Source organism: Rutidosis leptorrhynchoides, chromosome 3 (assembly GCF_046630445.1).
Source record: "Rutidosis leptorrhynchoides isolate AG116_Rl617_1_P2 chromosome 3, CSIRO_AGI_Rlap_v1, whole genome shotgun sequence".
NCBI lineage: Eukaryota > Viridiplantae > Streptophyta > Magnoliopsida > Asterales > Asteraceae > Rutidosis > Rutidosis leptorrhynchoides.
Genome location: NC_092335.1, coordinates 441587939 through 441605131, shown reverse-complemented (window position 1 = coordinate 441605131; position 17193 = coordinate 441587939).

The following is a 17193-nucleotide window of genomic DNA, read 5'->3' as shown; positions in this document are numbered from 1 at the left end:
ATATGGCTTAACATCTCGAAACTAAATGCTACTCCGTATTACCATAATTTACTTGCGCATCAAATTTTGTGGTAAAAACTGAAGATAGTACTCCATAGTGCCCTTAGTGCATATAAACAAGCTAACCTATGAGAGAGACTACTACAGAGTGTTAACACTAAAGTTGCAGCCCACCCAAAAAGTGCAAGTCATGTTTGACTATTTGTCTCGCAATTGGTTAATTTTGACTTTCTCCTAATATTTGTCTCCCATCTCTTTTCCAGTGACAAAATTGCTTCTAACTCTAATTATAGCTTCATTATGAAACTAAAACTACACGTTTTTTGAGTGCCTTCATAGTCATGTTTGTGCAATTGAAACACTATATCAATCGCATTAGCTACATACTGAAACCAAAATAAAGTAACGTTTTCTAATTTATATTGTCATTTATTTCCAATTTTTGATCGTAAAACCAGATAAAAATTAGTCATCTATTATGAAAAATTAGATATTTATTAATTATAACGCTTCAAAAACAAGAAAAGGGAATAATATAATAGAAGGCATAAAGGTTATCCGTGGATAACATGTCGATTGATGTTACGCTAAACACGGTATAAAGCTTCTATATATGTCTAAAAGCATCCGAAAAGCATTGGACTACAACTACAAGAAGAACGAGTTCGATATCATATTAAAACTTTAGAATTATAATCATTTGATTTCGGGTTGACGTACGATTTTCATAAATTGTTATACGTGCTCAAATTGAACTCGAATATGCCCTAACATATATTTATGTAATATTTATCTTCAAATATAATATTATTTACGTAACGGAATGCATTTGTTATGTGGTCTGTATTTATTTAGTTTTTGTATTTTTATTATTAAAAAATTTATTAAGTTTAGGCAGAGTTTCATTTTAAGTACACTTCGTTATTTTTTTATTCTTATTCTTATTAATTAACAAGTAATATGACAACTGGGAAAATATCGATTATATATTTATCGACGATAAAGGTTTACTTGTGAAGGCGGAAGTGGGCACACATGTACCATAAATCGTGAATATGTATGTCCATGAACACGCATAACTTAAATTAAATATTAAATTTTATTAATGATAATTAACACTTATAATATATGTAGCATGATCCCTAGACACCATTATAATACATAATAAAGTAAATATTAGATGGGCGGAACTTATAATAAGTATGAAATAAAAATTATAATATTTAATGAAATTTTTACTTAATCTTTCTTAACAATAAGCCCCGTTTGGTCATGGAATCCAATGGGATTCCAGCGAAATTGGTATTGAATTTAGACACGCTTCGTGTCCAAATTCAATTCCATCATTGAATTCCGTGAGCCAAACATGACCTAAAGATTATATAAATAAGCTAGAGCTAGAAAAGATTACAATGAATAGCTACAAATCAATCCAATTTGAAAGATTGTTACTTCTATGTTTTTAATCAACAAAAAGGAAAAATATTGATATTAACAAATATATCACACTTTTGAATTATCAATCCCATTATATATCACTCCATATAATTAAATATAGTATAGAAAATAGTGAAGGGAGACAAGTTGTCTAACATAACTTGAAATTACAAAAGCCAAGTATATATTCCATTAGGTTTAGAATTTTGTTTTTCAAAATCCTACCTAAACTAAATAAAAAGTGGCATTTAATTCTCTCTCAAAAAACTGCCGACCATACAAACCACCACCTTTTCCGTTCATCCACCTATACGACCACCCAAACCACCATCTCCTCCGGCCAGTTCTTTGGCCGAAGATGAGGTAATCCCAGTGTCGAAGCCAAATGGCTTGTCGTTTACAAAGTCGAGTGATAGTCGTGTTACATCGTTTTTTTATTTTTTATTTTCCGGATTCTTGGTCTCGTGATGATTGTCGGAGAGTCTTCGAGAATTATGGTGCTCTCAAAGACGTGTACTTTGCTCGGAAGAGATTGTCGAGCGGCCAACGCTTCTGGTACGTCCGATTTAATGGCATATATGATATCGATTCCTTCACGAAAGTTTTAAACAACATACATGTCAATGGGAGGTGGATTCGAGCTTACAAGGTCTTGGAGAGAAATGTAACTAAACGGGTACTGAATAAGCGTTGTGTTTCCAACCTGAATGTCGATGATTATGAAGAATTTCCACATGCTCCTTGGATCCGTGTACCCGTCAAATCTACCAAGTTGTGAAGGTAAAACTATAACACCCCGTCAAAGTAGCAAGTAGCAAGGGGTAGCATTAAGCAGTAACTGGTAATGACAAGCAGTGATAAGTAGTGATTAGTCATGACTAGCAGTGAGAGGCGGTGTTGAGTAGTAGTTAGCAGCGATAAGTAGTAAGGAGTAGTGGTATGAGATGACGAGTACGTCCAAGTAGTGTCTTTGTAGTGAAAAGTAGTGATCGGTGGTGACGGACAATGTCGAGCAATGACGAGTTGTGACATGATTACAAGTTTCTTATAAGTTATAATAACAATTAATTTGCACAGTGTAAGTTTCTACTCACATTTTAGAATATACGGTTTGTGTTCTAAACGTTGTTTATCCAAGTAACCTACTTGATTCGCTCCCAATTCCTTATTTTGCGATGTCAGAACTTCCATATGAGTTACCGTAATGTAATCCCGGTCATTACATTACGCTATCTCATATTTCCATTCGACATTGCTTCATAAGTTCAAGATAGCGTAATCAACTTATTTCAATTAAATCTCGTGTCGCGTGTACGTATGCGATTCGTGATATAGTATTTAGTCCTAGTCCATATCGTATGGGTATAGGGTGCATATGTGTTGATGTAATATATAACCCTACATGTAGTATAGTGACGCGAACAGTGCAAGTATGGTGCATAAAAGTCATCCACGACACACGGCTATAGACTAGACTCACTAATGCACCCTACGATTAGACACACTAATGCATCCTAGTTCCCTATAGCCAAAGCTCTGATACCAACTATAACACCCCGTCAAAATCCATTAACGGAATGTTAACTCTGGTCCCAGTGCTTGGCTTGACTTCTACGTAACATCAATGTTTTACAGCAGAAGCAATTAATACCTGAGAATAAAACACGCAAAACGGGTCAACAATAATGTTGAGTGAATCTACATGTTTTAGGTAATAATTATAGTGTATTTAAGAAACGATTTTCAGATAATGTTTATTAGTGAGAGACCACCAAAGTTTGATCTTAAAAGGTTGCAGACATCGTCTGTCAAGTTTAGTCTGTTTGTGTACGTCAACGTTGTAGTGACCCGAACTTTTCCATGTTTATATATATTAATTGAGATTGATATTTACATGATTAAATGTTTCCAACATGTTAAGCAATCAAACTTGTTAAGACTTGATTAATTGAAATATGTTTCATATAGACAATTGACCACCCAAGTTGACCGGTGATTCACGAACGTTAAAACTTGTAAAAACTATATGATGACATATATATGGATATATATATATATACATGATACTATGATAAGTAAACATATCATTAAGTATATTAACAATGAACTACATATGTAAAAACAAGACTACTAACTTAATGATTTTTAAACGAGACATATATGTAACGATTATCGTTGTAAAGATATTTAATGTATATATATCATATTAAGAGATATTCATACATGATAATATCATGATAATATAATAATTTAAAATCTCATTTGATATTATAAACATTGGGTTAACAACATTTAACAAGATCGTTAACCTAAAGATTTCAAAACAACACTTACATGTAACGACTAACGATGACTTAACGACTCAGTTAAAATGTATATACATGTAGTGTTTTAATATGTATTTATACACTTTTGAAAGACTTCAATACACTTATCAAAATTCTTCTACTTAACAAAAATGCTTACAATTACATCCTCGTTCAGTTTCATCAACAATTCTACTCGTATGCACCCGTATTCGTACTCGTACAATACACAGCTTTTAGATATATGTACTATTGGTATATACACTCCAATGATCAGCTCTTAGCAGCCCATGTGAGTCACCTAACACATGTGGGAACCATCATTTGGCAACTAGCATGAAATATCTCATAAAATTACAAAAATATGAGTAATCATTCATGACTTATTTACATGAAAACAAAATTACATATCCTTTATATCTAATCCATACACCAACGACCAAAAACACCTACAAACACTTTAATTATTCAATTTTCTTCATCTAATTGATATCTCTCAAGTTCTATCTTCAAGTTCTAAGTGTTCTTCATAAATTCCAAAAGTTCTAGTTACATAAAATCAAGAATACTTTCAAGTTTGCTAGCTCACTTCCAATCTTGTAAGGTGATCATCCAACCTCAAGAAATCTTTGTTTCTTACAGTAGGTTATCATTCTAATATAAGGTAATAATCATATTCAAACTTTGGTTCAATTTCTATAACTATAACAATCTTATTTCAAGTGATGATCTTACTTGAACTTGTTTTCGTGTCATGATTCTGCTTCAAGAACTTCGAGCCATCCAAGGATCCGTTGAAGCTAGATCCATTTTTATCTTTTCCAGTAGGTTTATCCAAGGAACTTAAGGTAGTAATGATGTTCATAACATCATTCGATTCATACATATAAAGCTATCTTATTCGAAGGTTTAAACTTGTAATCACTAGAACATAGTTTAGTTAATTCTAAACTTGTTCGCAAACAAAAGTTAATCCTTCTAACTTGACTTTTAAAATCAACTAAACACATGTTCTATATCTATATGATATGCTAACTTAATGATTTAAAACCTGGAAACACGAAAAACACCGTAAAACCGGATTTACGCCGTCGTAGTAACACCGCGGGCTGTTTTGGGTTAGTTAATTAAAAACTATGATAAACTTTGATTTAAAAGTTGTTATTCTGAGAAAATGATTTTTATTATGAACATGAAACTATATCCAAAAATTATGGTTAAACTCAAAGTGGAAGTATGTTTTCTAAAATGGTCATCTAGACGTCGTTCTTTCGACTGAAATGACTACCTTTACAAAAACGACTTGTAACTTATTTTTCTGACTATAAACCTATACTTTTTCTGTTTAGATTCATAAAATAGAGTTCAATATGAAACCATAGCAATTTGATTCACTCAAAACGGATTTAAAATGAAGAAGTTATGGGTAAAACAAGATTGGATAATTTTTCTCATTTTAGCTACGTGAAAATTGGTAACAAATCTATTCCAACCATAACTTAATCAACTTGTATTGTATATTATGTAATCTTGAGATACCATAGACACGTATACAATGTTTCGACCTATCATGTCGACACATCTATATATATTTCGGAACAACCATAGACACTCTATATGTGAATGTTGGAGTTAGCTATACAGGGTTGAGGTTGATTCTAAAATATATATAGTTTGAGTTGTGATCAATACTGAGATACGTATACACTGGGTCGTGGATTGATTCAAGATAATATTTATCGATTTATTTCTGTACATCTAACTGTGGACAACTAGTTGTAGGTTACTAACGAGGACAGCTGACTTAATAAACTTAAAACATCAAAATATATTAAAAGTGTTGTAAATATATTTTGAACATACTTTGATATATATGTATATATTGTTATGATTTGATATATATATAGGTTAAACCTATAACTCACCAACATTTTTGTTGACGTTTTAAGCATGTTTATTCTCAGGTGATTATTAAGAGCTTCCGCTGTCGCATACTTAAATAAGGATGAGATTTGGAGTCCATGCTTGTATGATATTGTGTAAAAACTGCATTCAAGAAACTTATTTTGTTGTAACATATTTGTATTGTAAACCATTATGTAATGGTCGTGTGTAAACAGGATATTTTAGAGTATCATTATTTGATAATCTACGTAAAGCTTTTTAAACCTTTATTTATGAAATAAAGGTTATGGTTTGTTTCAAAAATGAATGCAGTCTTTGAAAAACGTCTCATATAGAGGTCAAAACCTCGCAACGAAATCAATTAATATGGAACGTTTTTAATCAATAAGAACGGGACATTTCAGTTGGTATCCGAGCGTTGGTCTTAGAGAACCAGAATTTTGTATTAGTGTGTCTTATCGAGTTTGTTAGGATGCATTAGTGAGTCTGGACTTCGACCGTGTTTACTTGAAAAATGATTGCTTAACAAATTTTGTTGGAAACTATATATTTTTAACATGTGAATATTATGTGATATATTAATCTCTTAACGCGTTTGATATTATGTGATAGATGTCTACCTCTAGAACAAGTCCCATTAACTCACCTAATAATAATGAAGAGTCAAATGTAAATTGGAATGATTCGTGGACTGATTCACAAGTTCCCGAAGAGGAACCGGAAGAAGAATCGGAACCGGAAGAAGAATCGGAACCGGATGAAGAAATAGAACCGGTGGGGGAAATAATAAAACGGTTAAGTAAAAGAAAATCCTCAACCAACCGACCAAGGTTAATTATGGTCAATGGTGTTTCCGCCAAGGAAGCAAAATATTGGGAGGATTACCAATTCTCCGATGAATCGGATTTCGACGAGAATTCCGATGATGTTATAGAAATTACCCCAACTGAATTTAAAAAGGCAAAAGAAAATAATAAGGGAAAGGGCATAAAAATAGAGAAATCTAATTCCAACCCCGATGAACTTTATATGTATCGTCAACCCCCGAAGTCCTTAAGTTGTAACAATGACCCGGGAACCTCTAAACCACCAGGTTTTTCTAAACCAATGTGGATAACGACGGCTCGTATTAGGGGAACATCATATATCCCTAGAAACTTGGCAAAACGAACCAAAACCGAAGAAGAAGAAACAAGCGAGTCGGAATAAGATAGTTGTATTCGTGTGGTGTAATATAAGTAATATAGTGTGCTTATGCTTTATGATATATGTAAAAATTGCTTGTATTAATAAGTAATTTTTTTTATGAATCTAACTCTTGTCTATTTTACAGTATAAAAACACAAAATGGATAGACAACCCAATATTTTAAGAGACCTACCCGGAGACATGATTGATGAAATCTTGTCTAGAGTCGGTCAGAATTCTTCGGCACAACTATTTAAGGCGAGATCAGTTTGTAAGACATTCGAAGAACGTTCCAAGAATGCCTTGGTTTATAAAAGGCTTTCGTTCGAAAGATGGGGGATATCACATTGGGAAATCCATAAGTTACGATGTGTTTACTTTGATGCATATATTGCGGGAAACCCAAATGCTATTTTACGCAATGGGTTAAGAAATTATTTTGACTCAATATATCCGAATATTGGACTTCGTGATTTAGAAAAAGCGGCTAACATGCAACATAAAGAAGCATGTTATGCTTACGGATTAGTAATGTTCGCTTCTCACCAAAGTGAGAACAAGAACATCAGCCTACAACTATTAAACAAAACGTTCCCACAAGTGACGGAGTCAGTAATTGGGGTAAGAAATGAGGTTTTTAGATTGTTACGGGACTGTTGGACATTACGTAACCCTCGTCCCTTTGACGACGTTACAACACGCTGTCTTATCAACGGCCATAACGGTTATGTTCCACAAGACCAAGGATGGGAAGTAGTCCTAGTAAAACCAGAATGCATGACTTGTTTCTGGACGTATGAATTACGTGTCTTTATTGCCTTTGCTGAACGACTTGTGTACTAGCTAGAATTATCTTCACAACTATCTTGTATCAAAGTTATTGTGTGCTATATTTCATGCTTTATGTAAAATAAGCGGTATTGTAAGTTTGTAAAATATTGTATAAAAGTTTGAACGCGAAATATTATTATAATCAGTTTTTCATATAGAATTGTAGTAGTTGAATTGTATAGTAGCTACTAAGTATGAACTTAACGGGTAGGTACTACCCGAATTTAAACTTATAAAACGCTAATATGAAGAAAAAGCTTTTATAAATGAGTTCATATTATGCTACAAAATACTATTAACTACTCTTAATATTCTGTATGATTAACTTGTTCCATTTGACTATTTTGAAGGAAATGACACCGACTACTCGACACACCGTGAATATGAATGAAGAGGAATTTCGTACTTTTCTAGCTTCAAACATAGCCGCAGTACAGGCTGCGCTACATACCAATAATAACCTTGGATCTGGCAGTACAGGAAATCATGTAGGATGCACCTACAAAGAATTCACTGCCTGCAACCCTTTGGAATTTGATGGAACCGAAGGACCGATCGGATTGAAACGGTGGACCAAGAAGGTCGAATCGGTGTTTGCCATAAGTAAGTGTACTGAAGAGGACAAAGTGAAGTACGCTACGCATACCTTCACAGGTTCTGCGTTAACATGGTGGAATACCTATCTAGAGCAAGTGGGACAAGATGATGCGTACGCACTACCGTGGTCAGCATTCAAGCACTTGATGAACGAGAAGTACCGTCCCAGAACCGAGGTCAATAAGCTCAAGACAGAACTTAGAGGGTTACGAACCCAAGGATTTAATATTACCACGTATGAAAGACGATTCACATAATTGTGCCTATTGTGTCCGGGAGCATTTGAAGATGAGGAAGAGAAGATCGACGCGTTTGTGAAAGGATTACCGGAAAGAATCCAAGAAGATATAAGTTCACACGATCCCGCCTCCATACAACAGGCATGTAGAATGGCTCACAAACTAGTGAACCAGATTGAAGAAAGAATTAAAGAACAGACTGCTGAAGAGGCCAATGTGAAGCAAGTCAAAAGAAAGTGGGAGGAAAACGGTGATAAGAATCACCAATACAACAACAACAATTACAACAATAGTCGCAACAATTATCCCAACAATCGCAACATCAATCGCAACTACAACAAACGGCCCAACAACAACAACAACAACAATAACAACAACATCAACTACAACAATCATCCCAACAACAATAACAACCGCAACAACAACAACAATCAGAAGCAGCTATGCCAAAGGTGTGAAAAGTATCACTCGGGGTTCTGCACCAAATTTTGTAACAAGTGTAAAAGAAATGGTCATAGCGCGGCGAAGTGTGAGGTCTACGGACCAGGGGTTAATAGAACGAAAGGAACAAATGGTGTCGGAACGAGTAATGGCGGAGCAAGTAGTGTCGGAGCAAGTTATGCCAATGTAGTTTGTTATAAATGTGGAAAACCGGGCCACATTATTAGAAATTGCCCGAACCAGGAGAACACGAATGGACATGGCCGCGGAAGAGTTTTCAATATTAATGCGGCAGAGGCACAGGAAGACCCGGAGCTCGTTACGGGTACGTTTCTTATTGACAATAAACCTGCTTACGTTTTATTTGATTCAGGTGCGGATAGAAGCTATATGAGTAGAGATTTTTGTGCTAAATTAAGTTGTCCATTGACGCCTTTGGATAGTAAATTTTTACTCGAATTAGCAAATGGTAAATTAATTTCAGCAGATAATATATGTCGGAATCGAGAAATTAAACTGGTTAGCGAAACATTTAAGATTGATTTGATACCAGTAGAGTTAGGGAGTTATGATGTGATAATCGGTATGGACTGGTTGAAAGAAGTGAAAGCAGAGATCGTTTGTTACAAAAATGCAATTCGCATTATACGAGAAAAAGGAAAACCTTTAATGGTGTACGGAGAAAAGGGCAACACGAAGCTACATATTATTAGTAATTTGAAGGCACAAAAACTAATAAGAAAAGGTTGCTATGCTGTTCTAGCACACGTCGAGAAAGTACAAACTGAAGAAAAGAGCATCAATGATGTTCCCATTGCAAAAGAATTTCCCGATATATTTCCGAAAGAATTACCGGGATTACCCCCACAGCGATCCGTTGAATTTCAAATAGATCTTGTACCAGGAGCTGCACCAATAGCTCGTGCTCCTTACAGACTCGCACCCAGCGAGATGAAAGAACTGCAAAGCCAATTACAAGAACTTTTAGAGCGTGGTTTCATTCGACCAAGCACATCACCGTGGGGAGCTCCTGTTTTGTTTGTCAAGAAGAAAGATGGTATATTCAGGTTGTGTATCGACTACCGAGAGTTGAACAAACTTACCATCAAGAACCGCTACCCACTACCGAGAATCGACGACTTATTTGATCAACTACAAGGCTCGTCTGTTTATTCAAAGATTGACTTACATTCCGGTTATCATCAAATGCGGGTGAAAGAAGATGATATTCCAAAGACTGCTTTCAGAACACGTTACGGTCATTACGAGTTTATGGTCATGCCGTTTGGTTTAACTAATGCACCAGCTGTGTTCATGGACCTTATGAACCGAGTGTGTGGACCATACCTTGACAAGTTTGTCATTGTTTTCATTGATGACATACTTATTTACTCAAAGAATGACCAAGAACACGGTGAACATTTGAGAAAGGTGTTAGAAGTATTGAGGAAGGAAGAATTGTACGCTAAGTTTTCAAAGTGTGCATTTTGGTTGGAAGAAGTTCAATTCCTCGGTCATATAGTGAACAAAGAAGGTATTAAGGTGGATCCGGCAAAGATAGAAACTGTTGAAAAGTGAGAAACCCCAAAAACTCCGAAACACATACGCCAGTTTTTAGGACTAGCTGGTTACTACAGAAGGTTCATCCAAGACTTTTCCAAAATAGCAAAACCCTTGACTGCATTAACGCATAAAGGGAAGAAATTTGAATGGAATGATGAACAAGAGAAAGCGTTTCAGTTATTGAAGAAAAAGCTAACTACGGCACCTATATTGTCATTGCCTGAAGGGAATGATGATTTTGTGATTTATTGTGACGCATCAAAGCAAGGTCTCGGTTGTGTATTAATGCAATGAACGAAGGTGATTGCTTATGCGTCTAGACAATTGAAGATTCACGAACAAAATTATATGACGCATGATTTGGAATTAGGCGCGGTTGTTTTTGCATTAAAGACTTGGAGGCACTACTTATATGGGGTCAAAAGTATTATATATACCGACCACAAAAGTCTTCAACACATATTTAATCAGAAACAACTGAATATGAGGCAGCGTAGGTGGATTGAATTATTGAATGATTACGAATTTGAGATTCGTTACCACCCGGGGAAGGCAAATGTGGTAGCCGATGCCTTGAGCAGGAAGGACAGAGAACCCATTCGAGTAAAATCTATGAATATAATGATTCATAATAACCTTACTACTCAAATAAAGGAGGCGCAACAAGGAGTTTTAAAAGTGGGAAATTTAAAGGATGAAATACCCAAAGGATCGGAGAAGCATCTTAATATTCGGGAAGACGGAACCCGGTATAGGGCTGAAAGGATTTGGGTACCAAAATTTGGAGATATGAGAGAAATGGTACTTAGAGAAGCTCATAAAACCAGATACTCAATACATCCTGGAACGGGGAAGATGTACAAGGATCTCAAGAAACATTTTTGGTGGCCGGGTATGAAAGCCGATGTTGCTAAATACGTAGGAGAATGTTTGACGTGTTCTAAGGTCAAATCTGAGCATCAGAAACCATCAGGTCTACTTCAACAACCCGAAATCCCGGAATGGAAATGGGAAAACATTACCATGGATTTCATCACTAAATTGCCAAGGACTGCAAGTGGTTTTGATACTATTTATGTAATAGTTGATCGTCTCACCAAATCAGCACACTTCCTGCCAATAAGAGAAGATGACAAGATGGAGAAGTTAGCACGACTGTATTTGAAGGAAGTCGTCTCCAGACATGGAATACCAATCTCTATTATCTCTGATAGGGATGGCAGATTTATTTCAAGATTCTGGCAGACATTACAGCAAGCATTAGGAACTCGTCTAGACATGAGTACTGCCTATCATCCACAAACCGATGGGCAGAGCGAAAGGACGATACAAATGCTTGAAGACATGCTACGAGCATGTGTTATTGATTTCGAAAACAGTTGGGATCAACATCTACCGTTAGCAGAATTTTCCTACAACAACAGCTACCATTCAAGCATTGAGATGGCGCTGTTTGAAGCACTTTATGGTAGAAAGTGCAGGTCTCCGATTTGTTGGTGTGAAGTGGGGGATAGACAGATTACGGGTCCGGAGATTATACAAGAAACTACCGAGAAGATCATCCAAATTCAACAACGGTTGAAAACCGTCCAAAGTCGACAAAAGAGCTACGCTGACATTAAAAGAAAAGATATATAATTTGAAATTGGAGAGATGGTCATGCTTAAAGTTGCACCTTGAAAAGGCGTTGTTCGATTTGGTAAACGAGGAAAATTAAATCCAAGGTATATTGGACCATTCAAGATTATTGATCGTGTCGGACCAGTAGCTTACCGACTTGAGTTACCTCAACAACTCGCGGCTGTACATAACACTTTCCACGTCTCGAATTTGAAGAAATGTTTTGCTAAAGAAGATCTCACTATTCCGTTAGATGAAATCCAAATCAACGAAAAACTCCAATTCATCGAAGAACCCGTCGAAATAATGGATCTTGAGGTTAAAAGACTTAAGCAAAACAAGATACCAATTGTTAAGGTTCGATGGAATGCTCGTAGAGGACCCAAGTTCACCTGGGAGCGTGAAGATCAGATGAAAAAGAAATACTCGCATCTATTTCCAGAATATTCGTCAACACCTTCAACAGCTTAAAATTTCGGGACAAAATTTATTTAACGGGTAGGTACTGTAGTGACCCGAACTTTTCCATGTTTATATATATTAATTGAGATTGATATTTACATGATTAAATGTTTCCAACATGTTAAGCAATCAAACTTGTTAAGACTTGATTAATTGAAATATGTTTCATATAGACAATTGACCACCCAAGTTGACCGGTGATTCACGAACGTTAAAACTTGTAAAAACTATATGATGACATATATATGGATATATATATATATATATATATATACATGATACTATGATAAGTAAACATATCATTAAGTACATTAACAATGAACTACATATGTAAAAACAAGACTACTAACTTAATGATTTTTAAACGAGACATATATGTAATGATTATCGTTGTAAAGACATTTAATGTATATATATCATATTAAGAGATATTCATACATGATAATATCATGATAATATAATAATTTAAAATCTCATTTGATATTATAAACATTGGGTTAACAACATTTAACAAGATCGTTAACCTAAAGGTTTCAAAACAACACTTACATGTAACGACTAACGATGACTTAACGACTCAGTTAAAATGTATATACATGTAGTGTTTTAATATGTATTTATACACTTTTGAAAGACTTCAATACACTTATCAAAATACTTCTACTTAATAAAAATGCTTACAATTACATCCTCGTTCATTTTCATCAACAATTCTACTCGTATGCACCCGTATTCGTACTCGTACAATACACAGCTTTTAGATGTATGTACTATTGGTATATACACTCCAATGATCAGCTCTTAGCAGCCCATGTGAGTCACCTAACACATGTGGGAACCATCATTTGGCAACTAGCATGAAATATCTCATAAAATTATAAAAATATGAGTAATCATTCATGACTTATTTACATGAAAACAAAATTACATATCCTTTATATCTAATCCATACACCAACGACCAAAAACACCTACAAACACTTTAATTCTTCAATTTTATTCATCTAATTGATCTCTCTCAAGTTCTATCTTCAAGTTCTAAGTGTTCTTCATAAATTCCAAAAGTTCTAGTTACATAAAATCAAGAATACTTTCAAGTTTGCTAGCTCACTTCCAATCTTGTAAGGTGATCATCCAACCTCAAGAAATATTTGTTTCTTACAGTAGGTTATCATTCTAATATAAGGTAATAATCATATTCAAACTTTGGTTCAATTTCTATAACTATAACAATCTTATTTCAAGTGATGATCTTACTTGAACTTGTTTTCGTGTCATGATTCTGCTTCAAGAACTTCGAGCCATCCAAGGATCCGTTGAAGCTAGATCCATTTTTCTCTTTTCCAGTAGGTTTATCCAAGGAACTTAAGGTAGTAATGATGTTCATAACATCATTCGATTCATACATATAAAGCTATCTTATTCGAAGGTTTAAACTTGTAATCACTAGAACATAGTTTAGTTAATTCTAAACTTGTTCGCAAACAAAAGTTAATCCTTCTAACTTGACTTTTAAAATCAACTAAACACATGTTCTATATTTATATGATATGCTAACTTAATGATTTAAAACCTGGAAACACGAAAAACACCGTAAAACTGGATTTACGCCGTCGTAGTAACACCGCGGGCTGTTTTGGGTTAGTTAATTAAAAACTATGATAAACTTTGATTTAAAAGTTGTTATTCTGAGAAAATGATTTTTATTATGAACATGAAACTATATCCAAAAATTATGGTTAAACTCAAAGTGGAAGTATGTTTTCTAAAATGGTCATCTAGACGTCGTTCTTTCGACTGAAATGACTACCTTTACAAAAACGACTTGTAACTTATTTTTCCGACTATAAACCTATACTTTTTCTGTTTAGATTCATAAAATAGAGTTCAATATGAAACCATAGCAATTTGATTCACTCAAAACGGATTTAAAATGAAGAAGTTATGGGTAAAACAAGATTGGATAATTTTTCTCATTTTAGCTACGTGAAAATTGGTAACAAATCTATTCCAACCATAACTTAATCAACTTGTATTGTATATTATGTAATCTTGAGATACCATAGACACGTATACAATGTTTCGACCTATCATGTCGACACATCTATATATATTTCGGAACAACCATAGACACTCTATATGTGAATGTTGGAGTTAGCTATACAGGGTTGAGGTTGATTCCAAAATATATATAGTTTGAGTTGTGATCAATACTGAGATACGTATACACTGGGTCGTGGATTGATTCAAGATAATATTTATCGATTTATTTCTGTACATCTAACTGTGGACAACTAGTTGTAGGTTACTAACGAGGACAGCTGACTTAATAAACTTAAAACATCAAAATATATTAAAAGTGTTGTAAATATATTTTGAACATACTTTGATATATATGTATATATTGTTATAGGTTCGTGAATCAACCAGTGGCCAAGTCTTACTTCCCGACGAAGTAAAAATCTGTGAAAGTGAGTTATAGTCCCACTTTTAAAATCTAATATTTTTGGGATGAGAATACATGCAGGTTTTATAAATGATTTACAAAATAGACACAAGTACGTGAAACTACATTCTATGGTTGAATTATCGAAATCGAATATGCCCCTTTTTATTAAGTCTGGTAATCTAAGAATTAGGGAACAGACACCCTAATTGACGCGAATCCTAAAGATAAATCTATTGGGCCTAACAAACCCCATCCAAAGTACCGGATGCTTTAGTACTTCGAAATTTATATCATATCCGAAGGGTGTCCCGGAATGATGGGGATATTCTTATATATGCATCTTGTTAATGTCGGTTACCAAGTGTTCACCATATGATTGATTTTTATCTCTATGTATGGGATGTGTATTGAAATATGAAATCTTGTAGTCTATTATTATGATTTGATATATATATAGGTTAAACCTATAACTCACCAACATTTTTGTTGACGTTTTAAGCATGTTTATTCTCAGGTGATTATTAAGAGCTTCCGCTGTCGCATACTTAAATAAGGATGAGATTTGGAGTCCATGCTTGTATGATATTGTGTAAAAACTGCATTCAAGAAACTTATTTTGTTGTAACATATTTGTATTGTAAACCATTATGTAATGGTCGTGTGTAAACAGGATATTTTAGATTATCATTATTTGATAATCTACGTAAAGCTTTTTAAACCTTTATTTATGAAATAAAGGTTATGGTTTATTTCAAAAATGAATGCAGTCTTTGAAAAACGTCTCATATAGAGGTCAAAACCTCGCAACGAAATCAATTAATATGAAACGTTTTTAATCAATAAGAACGGGACATTTCAAACGTCAAGTTCAGTTGTGTATGATATTCAAAAACGTTTTGTTTCTCCTGTTTGCAAAAACACAAGCTTAAGTGACCAATTACAATGTATGAGACCACGATGGTTTCCTGTTCAAATTTTGTAGACAACACTGTGTCCTGTTTCAAATGTTTGTAGACACTAACACGTCAAATTTCCAAATATTCGTAGACAATACCATGTCGAATTTTATCTCTCTTGGTTGTAAACCTGATAGTGCTCCAAATGATCGTATATTTAGTCGCAATATCCTTCCAATATGTAAAGTTTTTAGTTATAATTGTTCTATTTTTAAGTTGTAATCGTTTATATTAAATAAGTGCGAAGACGGAAGACGAAAATGAAGATTTGAAGACGAAAACATCCAAAATGCTCAAACGTACAAGTTACAATCCAAGTGGTTCAATTTATTGATGATTAACGTCCAAATATTGATAAGAGTACAAGTCGCGGAACGCAAAGTACAAGATATCTAAGCATACGAAAAGACGTTCGAGAAACCGGAACCGAGACATAAACCGGGCGTAAACGTACAAGTCAACGGACCTAAAATGTAACAACCCAACCCGTTAACCAACCAATAACGCGAAATAAATTTTTTTTTTTTGCTGGAACAGCATATGGCGCGGCGCGCCAAACTGGCCTGTCCAAAAAGTCATGAAATGCGAAAATGTTTGACCACTTCCCGACTTATTTAGACAAAACGCTTTTCACAACCTATTCATATATGAAAAACTAACACGTTCCATTCATAAAATAAGTTTTACGAGGCCGGGCCCACATCGACCGTTTTACGACTTTCATATGAAAATACAAGTTTTCAATCACACGACTATTAATACAAAATAAAGCCGAGCATGGCGATTGGAGATACGCTACCCAATCCTAATCAATCCAAAAGTAAGCCTTCTAAAGCAACTACGCGAGTCCACTAGTCCCACGCTTACCCGAGCCACCGCATCCATGCAAATCTATAAAAAGGTAAACAACGAGAGGGTAAGCTAACGCTTAGTGAGTGAGAATATACTACATACATATATATGCATAAAATGGACACGCCACACAAAACCAAATACCGCATACCGGAGCATCCAAGCATAAAGGCAAGCTAGTCTAAGCATACCGTAAGATCACTAAGCAACGAGCTAAAGATACATCAACAAAATATAAGTTCACCAACAATGATGTGAACAATGCCAATAAGCTACACCCGGAGGGTTAGCTACATCACGACAATACAACAATATATGTATACAATATATATATATATATATATATAT